This window comes from Saimiri boliviensis, chromosome 19 (assembly GCF_048565385.1).
Source record: "Saimiri boliviensis isolate mSaiBol1 chromosome 19, mSaiBol1.pri, whole genome shotgun sequence".
In the NCBI taxonomy this organism is placed as follows: Eukaryota; Metazoa; Chordata; class Mammalia; order Primates; family Cebidae; genus Saimiri; species Saimiri boliviensis.
The window spans coordinates 46,354,185-46,365,860 of record NC_133467.1 but is presented as its reverse complement, the minus strand read 5'-3'; the positions used below and the strand labels follow the sequence as shown (position 1 = coordinate 46,365,860).

Sequence of the window (11,676 nt, the reverse complement as noted above, 5' to 3'; positions counted from 1 at the left end):
GCCTGCCTTGGTCTCACAAAGTGTTGGGATTTCAGCCACTAGCCACCGTGCCTGGCCCCTCGTGACTTTTTCTATTTTTTTTTATTTATTTTATTTTAGGTGCATATTATATCTGGCGTTTCTTCCCATGTTAGCCCTTCCCACCTTCCCCCCTCCACTGTCTCTCCCCTACCCCTCCCAACTGCCCCCAGTGTGTGATGTTCCTCTCCCTGAGTCCATGTGTTCTTGTTGTTCAACACCCACCTATGAGTGAGAACATACGGTGTTTGCCTTTCTGTTCTTGTGTCAGTTTGTTGAGATGTTGGTTTCCAGATTCATCCAAGTCTCTACAAAGGACACGAACTCATCATTTTTTATGAGTGTGTAGTATTCCATGGTGTATATGTACCATATTTTCTTTGTCCAGTCTATCATTGATGGGCATTTGGGTTGGTTCCAGGTCTTTGCTATTGTACACAGGCTGCTATCAACATATGTGTGCATGTGTCTTTAGAGTAGAACAATTTATAGTTCTTTGGGTATATACCCAATAGTGGGATTGCTTGGTCAAATGGAATTTCTATTCCTAGATCCTTGAGAAATTTCCACACTGTCTTCCACAATGGCTGAATTATTTTACACTCCCACCAACTGTGTAAGAGTATTCCTATTTCTCCACATCGTTTCCAGCATCTGTTGTCTCCGATTTTTTAAAGATCAACATTCTAACTGGCATGAGATGATATCTCAGTGTGGTTTTGATTTGCATTTCTCTAATGACCAGTGATGATGAGCATTTTTTCATATGTTTGTTGGCCTCAAATATGTCCTCTTTTGAAAAGTGTCTGTTCATATCCTTCTCCCACTTTGAATGGGGTTGTTTTTTTCTTGTATATCTGTTTTGGGTCTTTGTTGATTCTGGATATTAGCCCTTTGTCAGATGGGTAGATTGCAAACATTTTTTCCCATTCTCTTGATTGCTGATGCATGCAATGCTGGTTTCTTCTGCTGTACAGAAGCTCTGGAGTTTAATAAGATCCCATTTGTCTATCCTGGATTTTATTGCCATTGCTTTTGGTGTTTTAGTCATGAAATCCTTGCCTATGCCTATGTCCAGGATGGTTTTGCCTGTTTTCTTCTAGTGTTTTTATCATGTGAGGTTTTATGTTTAAATCTTTGATCCTTCTTGAGTTAGTTTTAGTGTAAGGTGACAAATAGGGGTCCAGTTTCTGCTTTCTGCACATTGCTAGCCAGTTTTCCCAACACCACTTATTAAACATGGAGTCCTTTCCCCGTTGTTGTTTTTGCCAGGTTTGTCAAAGACCGGATGGTTCTAGATGTGTGGTGCTTTAGATGTGTGTTCCGGGGTCTTTGTTCTGTTCCATTGGTTTATGTCTCTGTTTTGGTACCAGTGGCATGCTGTTTTGATTACTGTAGCCTCTATATAGTTTGAAGTCTGGCAGTGTGATGCCTCCAGCTTTGTTCTTTTTTCTCAGGATTGTTTTAGCTATGTGGGGTCTCTTGTGATTCCATATAAAGTTTAAAGTGGTTTTTTCCAGTTATGTGAAGAAGGTCATTGGAAGCTTGATGGGGATAGCAGTGAATCTATAGATTACTTTGGGCAGTATGACCATTTTGACCTATTGATTCTTCCTAACCGTGAGCATGGAATGTTTCTCCATCTGTTTGTCTCCTCTCTTATTTCGTTTGTTGTTCTCCTTGAAGAGGTCCTTTACATCCTTTATTAGTTATATTCCTAGGTATTTTATTCTCTTTGTAGTAATTGTGAATGGGAGTTCCTTCTTGATTTGGCTCTCTGTTTGCCTGTGATTGGTATATACGAATGCTTGTGATTTCTGCATATTATTTTGTATTCTGAGATTTTGTGGAAGTTGCTTATCAGTTTGAGAAGATTTTGGGCAGAGACGATGGGGACTTTTAGATATACAATCATGTCATCTACAAATAGAGACAGTTTGACTTCTTTCTTTCCTAATTGATTACACTTCATTTCTTTTTCTTGGTTGATTGCTTTGACTAGAACTTCCAATACTATGCTGAATAAGAGTGGTAAGAGAGGGCATCCTTGTCTAGTGCCTGATTTCAAAGGGAATTCTTCCAGCTTTTGCCCATTCAGTATGATATTGGCTGTAGGTTTGTCATATATAGCTTTTATCATTTTGTGATACATTCTATCAATACCTAGTTTATTGAGAGTTTTGTTTTGTTTTGTTTTAAACATGAAGAGCTGTTGAATTTTGTCAAAGGCCTTCTCTGCATCTATTGAGAAAATTATGTGGTTTTTGTCTTTGGTTCTGTTTATGTGGTGGTTTACATTTATAGACTTGCATATGTTGAACCAGCCTTGCAGCCCCAGAGTGAAGCCTACTTGATCATGATGGAGAAGCTTTTTGATGTGCTGCTGCAATCCGTTTGACAGTATGTTATTGAAGATTTTAGCATCTGTGTTCATCATGGAGATTGGCCTGACCATTTTTTTTGTTTTGTTTTGAGTCTCTGCCGGGTTTTTGTCTCAGGATGATGATGGTCTCATAAAATGATTTAGGAAGGATTCCTTCTTTGTATATTGTTTGGGTTAGTTTCAGAATGAATGGTCCTAACTCCTCTTTGTATGTCTGGTAGAATTCAGCTGTGAACACCTCTGGGCCTGTACTGTTTTTGGTTGGTAGGCTATTAATTGCTGCCTCAACTTCAGCCCTTGTTATTGGTCTGTTCAAGGTTTCAACTTGTTCCTGGTTTAGGCTTGGGAGGTGTAAGTGTCCAGGAATTTATCCTTTTTTTCCAGGTTTACTGGTTTATGTGTATAGAAGTATTTATAGTAATCTCTGATTGTAGTTTGAATTTCTGTAGAATTAGTGGTGATATCCCCTTTGTCAGTTTTTATTGCATCTATATGATTCTTTTCCCTTTTCTATTTAATTAACTCTGCTAGGAGTCTATTTTGTTGATCCTTTCAAAAAACCAGCTTCTGAGCAGAACGTATATTCTGTGGATTTGGGGTGGATATTTCTGTAGATGTCCATTAGGTCTGCTTGGTCCAGATCTGAGTTCAAGTCCTGGACATCCTTGTTAATTTTCTGTCTCGTTGATATGTCTGATATTAACAATGGAGTGTTAAAGTCTCCCACTATTACTGTGTGGGAGTCTAAGTCTCTTTGTAGGTCATTAAGAACTTGCTTTATGTACCTGGGTGCTACCCGGGTGTTCCTGTATTGTGTGTGTATATGTTTAGGATCATTAGGTCTTCTTGTTGCATTGATCCTTTTACCATTATGTAATGCCCTTCTTTGTGTCTTTTGATCTTTGTTGGTTTAAAGTCCATTTTATCAGAGACTAGGATTGCAGCTCCTGCTTTTTTTTTTTCCTCTCCATTTACTTGATATGTCTTCCTCCATCCCTTCATTTTTAGCCTACACATGTCCTTGCACATGAGATGGGCTTCCCAAATACAACACACAGATGGGTTTTGATTTTTTTTTTTTTTTTTTTTTGAGATGGAGTCTCACTCTTGTTACCCAGGCTGGAGTGCAATGGCGCGATCTCGGCTCACCGCAACCTCCACCTCCTGAGTTCAGGCAATTCTCCTGCCTTAGCCTCCTGAGTAGCTGGGATTACAGGCGCGCGCCACCATGCCCAGCTAATTGTTTGTATTTTTAGTAGAGACGGGGTTTCACCATGTTGACCAGGATGGTCTCGATCTCTTGACCTCGTGATCCACCCACCTTGGCATCCCAAAGTGCTGGGATTGCAGGCTTGAGCCACCACACAGGGCCGCTTTTGACTTTTTATCCAATTTGGCAGTCTGTGTTTTTGATAGGGGCATTTAGTCCATTTACATTTAAGTTTAATACAGTTATGTGTGAATTTGATACTGCCATTTTGATGCTAGCTGCCTGTTTTGTCCTTTAGTTGACAAATTTTCTTCATTGTATCTATGGTCTTTACCATTTGGTACATTTTTGGAGTGGCTGTTACTGATTGTTTCTTTCCTTGATTAGTGCTTCTTACAGGAGCTCTTGTAAGGCAGGCCTGGTGGTGAGAAAATCTCTCAGTAGTTGCTTGTTCATAAAGGATTTTCTTTCTCCTTCGAATGTGAAGCTTAATTTGGCTGGATATCATATTCTAGGTTGACAGTTCTTTTCTCTAAGGATGCTGACTATTGGCCCCCACTCTCTTCTCACTTGTAGAGTTTGTGTGGAGAGATCTGCTGTGAGTCTGGTGGGCTTCCCTTTGTCTCTTGTTGCCCTTAGCATTTTTTCCTTCATTTTAACACTGGTGAATCTGATGATTATGTGCCTTGAGGTTGCTCTTCTTTAGGTATATCTTTGTGGTGTTCTCTGTACTTTCTGGACTTCAATGGTGGCCTGCCTCACTAGGTTGGGGAAGTTCTCCTGGATAATATCCTGAAGAGTGTTTTCCAACTTGCATTCATTCTCTCTGTCACATTCACGTATGCTTATCAAACGTAGATTACGTCTTTTCACAGAATTCCATATTTCTTGGAGGCTTTGTTCATTTCTTTTCACCCTATTCTTGCCTTCTCATTTTATTTCATTGCGTTGATCTTCAATCTCTTATATTCTTTCTTCTGCTTGGTCCATTCAGCTATTAAGACTTGATGCTTCATGAAGTTGTTGTGCTGTTTTTCAGCTCCATCAAGTCATTTCTATTCTTCTCTAAGCTGTTTATTCTAGTCAGCATCTCATCTAACCTTTCATCTAAGTTCTTAATTTTTTTGCATTGGGTCAGCACATGTTCTTTTAGCTCTGAGAAGTTTGTTTTTACCCACTTTCTGAAACCTGTTCCTGTCAGTTCATCAGATTCATTCTCCACCTATCTTTGATCCCTAGCTGGTGAGGAGTTATAATCCCTTGGAGGAGGAGAGGCCTTCTGGTTTTTAGTGTTTTCTTCTTTTTTATGCTGGTTTCTTCCCCTCTTAGTGGCTTTATCTACCTGTGGTCTTTGTAGTTGGTGACTTTCAGGTGGGGTCTCTAAGTGGACATCCTTTTTGTTGATGTTGAAGCTATTTATTTCTGCTTCTTAGTTTTCCTTCTAACAGTCAGGCCCCTCTGCTGCAGAACCACTGGGGATCCACTCCAGATCTCACTCACCTCGGGATCGCCTGCAGGGGCTGCAGAACAGCCAGGGTTGCTGCTGGTTTCTCCCTCTACTGTCCTCATCCCAGAAGGGTACCCACCAGATGTTGGCCTGAGCTTTCCTTTATGAGGTGTCTTTTTGGGTATATGGGGCTCAGAGAGTTGCTTGAGGAGACAGTCTGTCCCTTATAAGAGCTCACGTGCTGTGCTGGGAGTTCTGTTGTTTTTTGCAGAGGTGCTGGGCTGATACATTTAAGTCTACTGCAGCTGAACTCATAACCTCCTGTTTTCCCAGGTGCTCTGTCCTAGAAAGGTCAGCTTTATTTATAAGTTCCTGTCGTGCTGCTGCATTTTTTCATAGATGCCCTGTCCAGCGCAGAGTAGTCTAGTCACAATCTGTTAGCAGAGGTAATGCTGAGCTGCCACAGGCTCTGCCCATCTACTGCATGAACTGCATTGGTAGTGGCAGACTGCCTTAGTAGTGGGGGACACCCTTCCCCCCACTGAGCTGGACCATCCCGGGTCAAGCTGCACTTATGGTGAAACTCCTAATACAGAGTGTTTCAGATTTCTTGTCTTGTGGGGGTGGTACCCATCAAGCCAGATCGTCTAGTTTCCTGTCTCAGCCCCCTCCCTTTCAGTTGAATCGGTGGCAACCTCGACCTCCTGGTTCATGTGTTTCTCCTACCTAAACCTTTTGAGTAGCTGGGATTACAGGTGCACAGCACTATACTTGGCTAATTTTTAAATTTTTAGTAGAGATGAGGTTTCCCTATGTTGGCCACACTTGTCTTGAACTTCTTTCCTCGTAATCCACCTGCTTCAGGAGCTGGGATTATAGGTGTGAGCCACTGCACACGGCCACATGTAGAAGTTTAGTGCTACATACAACACTGAACATTACACTGTGCTGGGATTACATGTGTGAGCCACAGTACCCAGCCACATAGATTTTCTTATTTCTCTAAGAATCCTGATCGTAAATGAGTTCAGAGTTGTATGTAGAAGTGCAATGCTTAGATGCAGATGTGTAAATATAGAAGGATACAATACTTAGATTTAACAGTTATGAATAAATGTAATTCTTATAACTGACTATAACAGTATTAGAAAAGTCATATATTGATAAAGCTTTCTTCAGAAAAAGAGACTTAAAAACTTTGAGGAATTGCTTCTTTCCAAATGTATGCATACCTAAGGTTCTTACAATGGTGTGGTTTATAGAATAGATATTAGAGTGTAAATCCAATTTTTAAAACGTAGTCAAACGTATTAATCTTATATTTTATGCCTATGGCTATTTTGTAATTCAGAGAAAGGCTTTTCCACTCCGAAATTCTTTAAAATCCTCTAGTGATTTATTTTTCATGGTATTTAAATCAATATTGAAACTTTCTTGAATTTACACTGGTTTCAAGTTTTGTCCAACTTTTTTTCAGTTACATATTAACCATGGGAATTCTTTCATTATACAAATAAACATGTTATGGTTTAAATTCAGAGGAAATTATGATATGTTATTCTATTGTATGCTAACTAAAGTGTTCTTTTGTTGACTTAGAGTTCTCTTAGCCATAAGAAAAAAAAAGATCTCTTGCATGAAATTAGCATGTTGTGGGGGAAAATTGCCATGCTTAGACTGGAACTAGACACAATAAAACAGGAGAACCCACTAAGGGCAAAGAAATTTTTGGAGGACATTGAAAGTGTGAAAGGAAAAAATGCTAATATTCTAAAACCTATAAAATTGGATAAAGAAGAATGAACAAAGATGGTATTTTAAGGACAGTGGACAGCTTAGCATTTTGACAACGAAGAATAAAATGGTCAGTTCTGAATTGGAGAATGTAAGACACAACTAGGAAACACTGGAAATGGAAATTCAATCATGTCATTTTAGACTGGCTACTGGTCTACATGAATGTGACCAAAGCCAGATAGCAGAAAAAGACTTCTTTTCAGAGAACAAAACCTGAACAGGTTTATTTACAGGAGACAATGAATTCTCATACATCTAAACTGAAAGAGAACAGCAAGATTCTTTCTGAACAACTGTAATGCTTATTGTAAAAATTAACAGCCTAAAATTTCAGCTCCATCACACAAGATAAACTGTGAGAGAAAAGACAGGGCAGGCTGTCATCTTTCCTGTTGGAGGAACTTAATTATTCCAGCCTGTGGGCATTGGAGAGTACAAACCCACCAGGGGCAGAAGAGTTCCCACAGCACAGCACAGCTGCTTTACCAAATCATGGCCAGACTGCTTCTGAAAGCAGGCTCCTGATCCTGTTCCTTCTTACTGAACAGGACGTCCCACCTGGGGCTTACTGCTACCCTCACAGGTGTTCTCCGGTCAATGGAGATTTGAAACATTCCTTAGACAGAGCTCCCACAGAGAGGGGCGGGCCACCAACTTTGCTGTTTGGATGACTAGGTTCTGGCCTGAGGGCCTTGTAGAACCCAAGCTGACCAGGGGTGTAAGTGGTAGCTCAGCACAACAGAGCCACCTCACAAAAACATGGCCAGACCCTTGTTTAAGTCAGTCCCCAAACACATTTCTAATCACTGGGTAAAGCCATTCAACAGGGTTTCTGGCTGCCTTCACTGCTGTTCTCTGGCTGACAGATGATTCAGGCCTCCCTGAGTCAGAGCTTCCAAGGGGAAGACCAGACTGTCATCTTTGCTGTTTAGGCGACTCAGCCATTTCAACCTTGGGACTTCAGAGTGTCTGAGGCAACCAGGGGCTGAAGTGAACCCCCAGCACAGCACAGCTGCTCTACAGAAACATGGCCAGACTTTTTTTTTAAAGCAAGTCTCTGTTCTTGTTCCTCCTGACTAGACAAGACTTCTGAACTTGTCTCCAGCCACCTCCCATAGTTGTGTCCAGATTGGCAACAGGATTGTACCTCAGTGGTACAGAGGTCCCAGAGGAAGAGGCAGGCTATTATCTCTGCCTTTTTGCAGGCTTCGCTAGTGATACCTTGAGGCACTGGAAGATATGAGGCAATTAGGGACTGGAGTGGACCCCCAGTATACCACAGCAGCCTTATGGGAAAGTGGCTGAACCGTTACGTGGGTGCTGGTTTCCATATCTCCTCGATGAGCAGGTCCTCCCAGCTTGGATCTTTATCCAGGCCCCACTGAAGCCATCAAGCCAGTAGCAACTTGGCAATTCCTTGGACAGAGCTTCACAGATCGACTGAAATCCTCTCTGCCACTGCCTCTGCAGTGGATCTGCCCTTGTTACCTTCAGAATATCAAGAAAGCAAAAACCATAAGTGCCATATTGATAACTCTAACAAGCTGCAGTTGACCCAAGGAACGAGGCAGTCCATCTCTTGTGGATACCACATACCCCCCATGGCTTATCACGAGACAGGGAACCCTGGCTTGGGCCCACAGCACAGACCCTCCATCCTGGGCTAATTACACTAAGCGATGGCTAACTCACATCTCTCTGGGGTAGAGCCCCCAGGAGACAAGCAAAGTGATGGAGCAGGAAGCCAGCTGATGTGAAGCTCAGAGGGCAGGCACAGCTATCTCTCTAGGCTCTACTTGGTCTTATGAGACACTTTATCCTAGCACTTTAGGAGTGTGGAGGTCAGATCAGCCACATCTCATGTGAAGATTGCCCAGCAGAGATAAGGTGTGCGAGTTTCCCTCTTAATAAAAGGAGACTTGCTTAAAAAAGAAGTCTGGCCACGTTTTTGTAGAGCAGCTGTGCTGTGCTGGGGCCTCACTTTTCAGAGAGTTCTCTGAGACCTGATCTCTGCTGGGCATTCTAGCACATGAGATGAACCTGGTCTGACCTCAGCACTCCTTAGTCTGCTTGCCTCTCCCAGGGCCCCAGCCTGGCCACACCTGCCTACAGGGCACTCTCAGCTGCCCACACCTTTGTTTCTGTGCCAGTGGACCATGCCTGACCAGTGAAGAGATGCAGCAACGTGGACCCTTCAGGCATGCACCAACCTCTACATTGCCTCTCCATACTACAGCTCTTTATACACAAACTTCCTACATCGCTTTGCTGCTGTGTGTTTACATGAGTGGATTTTGCTGTACTTGCCCTACCAGCACATGGGACTGTAGCACACACTTCAACCCACCTGAACTCCCATTGAAGAGATAGCGATGGTAGGCACAGAACCAATAGAACCAACTCTGCCAACAACTTGCCCTTGTGCTAATGTTGTGCACAAAAAAGAGACCCTAATATGCGTTGAGTGACTGCTGCTGCTTAGGGGGTCACAGAGAAGGCACCCAAACCTGCACAGGCCAGCACCCCAGCCTGCACCTCCAGTGCAACAGCACACACAGCAGGGGTCCCCTGGCTCCCACAAAGTGGTCTTGCCTCCACCACTTCCACCATCGGGTGAATGCCAACAGGGAGGCAGGCACTTCTGCATCTGCTAGCACTCTGCCACAGCTGCCACACTTTGCAGCCTTCAGTGCAGTAGAATCCAAACTTTGAGGAGCCAGAGAACAAAGTTGAAACCCAATATAAATTTCCCAGAGTTAAAGAACACAGTCTAGGAATTGGGAGATGAATATTGGCCCCCTAAAATCCTCCAAAACCAAAGCCAGCTGACTGCATCTGCCTTACACCACAATCAAACCAAAAAGATCATCAAATATCATAAAAGAAAAATATCCTGTGCAAAGGTCAGCAACCTCTAAGGTTGAAGGTGAATAAGATCATAGAGATGAGGAAGAATCAGTGCAAGAACACTGAAACTCAAAAAGTCAGCATGCCTTCTTTCCTCCAGATGATTACATCAACTGTTCAGCCTGTTCAAGTTTTCAGAACTGATCAGAGGCTGACATGTCTTTAATGATACAAGTAGAATTCAGAATGTGGGCAGAAACAAAGTTCACTGAGTGAAAGAAGTATGTCATCATCCAATGCAAGGAAGCCAAAAGTCATTGTGAAACATCGCAGGAGCTAACAGGCAATAGAGCTGGTATAAAGAACCTTACCAGTGCTTGCTATGGCAGCACATATATTAAAATGGGAATGATACAGGCAAGATTAGCATGGCTCCTGCTTAAGGATGACATGCAAATTCATGAAGCATTTCATATTTTTAGGAAGAATCAATATTGTGAAAATGGCCATACTGCCCAAAGTAATTTATATATTCACTGCTGTCCCCATCAAGCTACCAATGAACTTATTCACAGAACTGGAAAAACCCACGTTAAACTTCATATGGAAGCAAAAGAGACTCTGCATAGCCAAGACAATGCTAAGCAAAAAGAACAAAGCAAGAGGAATCATGCTACCTGATTTCAAACTATGCTACAAGGCTACAGTAATCAAAACAGCATGGTACTGGTACCAAAACAGAGACATAGACCAATGGAACAGAACAGAGGTCCTGGTGGCAATGCCACACATCTACAACCATCTCATCTTTGACAAACCTGACAAACACAAGCAATGGGGAAAGGATTTCCCGTTAAATAATTGGCGTTGGGAAAACTGGCTACCAGTGTGAAGAAAGCAGAGACTGGACCTCTTCCTGACACCTTACAGTAGAATTACCTCCAGATGGATTAAAGACCTAGACATAAGACCTAATGCCATAAAAAATCTAGAGAAAAAAACCCAGGCAAAGCCATTCAGGACATACGTATAGGCAAGTACTTCATGACTAAAACACCGAAAGTATTGGCAACAAAAACGAAAATAGACAAATGGGACCTTATTAAACTCCAGAGCTTCTGTACAGCAAAAGAAACAATCATTAGAGTGAACCGCCAACCAACAGGATGGGAAACAATTTTTGCAATCTACCCATCTGACCAATGGCTGATATCCAGAATCTACAAAGAAGTAAAACAGATTTGCAAGAAAAAAAGCAAGCAAACCCATTCAAATTAGGGAAATGATATGAACAGACACTTTTGAAAAGAAGATATATATGAGGCCAAGAAACATATGAAAAAATACTCATCATCACTGTTTATTAGAGAAATCAAAACCACATTGAGATATCACCTCATGCCAGTTAGAATGGTGACCATTAAAAAATCTGGAGACAACAGATACCAGAGAGCATGTGGAGAAATAGGAACACTTTTACACTGTTGCTAGGAGTGTAAACTAGTTGAACCATTGTGGAAGGCAGTGTAACACTTGCTCAAGGGCCTGGACATAGTAATTCCATTTGACCCAGCAATCCCATTACTGCGTATATACCCAAAGGATTATAAATCATTCTATTATAAAGACACATGCACACGTATGTTCACAGTGGCACTGTTTACAATGGCAAAGACCTGAAAACAACCCAAATGTCCAGCGACAATAGACTGGAAAAGGAAAATGTGACATACATACACCATGGAATACTATGCAGCCACAAAAAACGATGAGTTTGTGTCTTTTGTAGGGACATGGATGAATCTGGAAACCATCATCCTTAGCAAACTGACAGAAGAACAGAAAATCAAACACTGCATGTTCTCACTCATAGGCAGGTGATGAATAATGAGAATATATGGACACAGGGAGGGGAGCATCACACACTGGGGTCTTTTTGGGGGTGGCCAACAGGGGGACACCAAGGGGTGGGGA

At 42.0% G+C, this 11,676-nt stretch overlaps 1 non-coding gene across 1 annotated transcript; it reads left to right on the top strand.

The window, feature by feature from the left end:
* Positions 1-10,075: 10,075 nt before the first annotated feature.
* Positions 10,076-10,182, top strand: LOC141582349 (U6 spliceosomal RNA). Its single transcript, XR_012515216.1, has one exon. It is a non-coding gene; the product is annotated as a U6 spliceosomal RNA (small nuclear RNA).
* Positions 10,183-11,676: the final 1,494 nt, after the last annotated feature.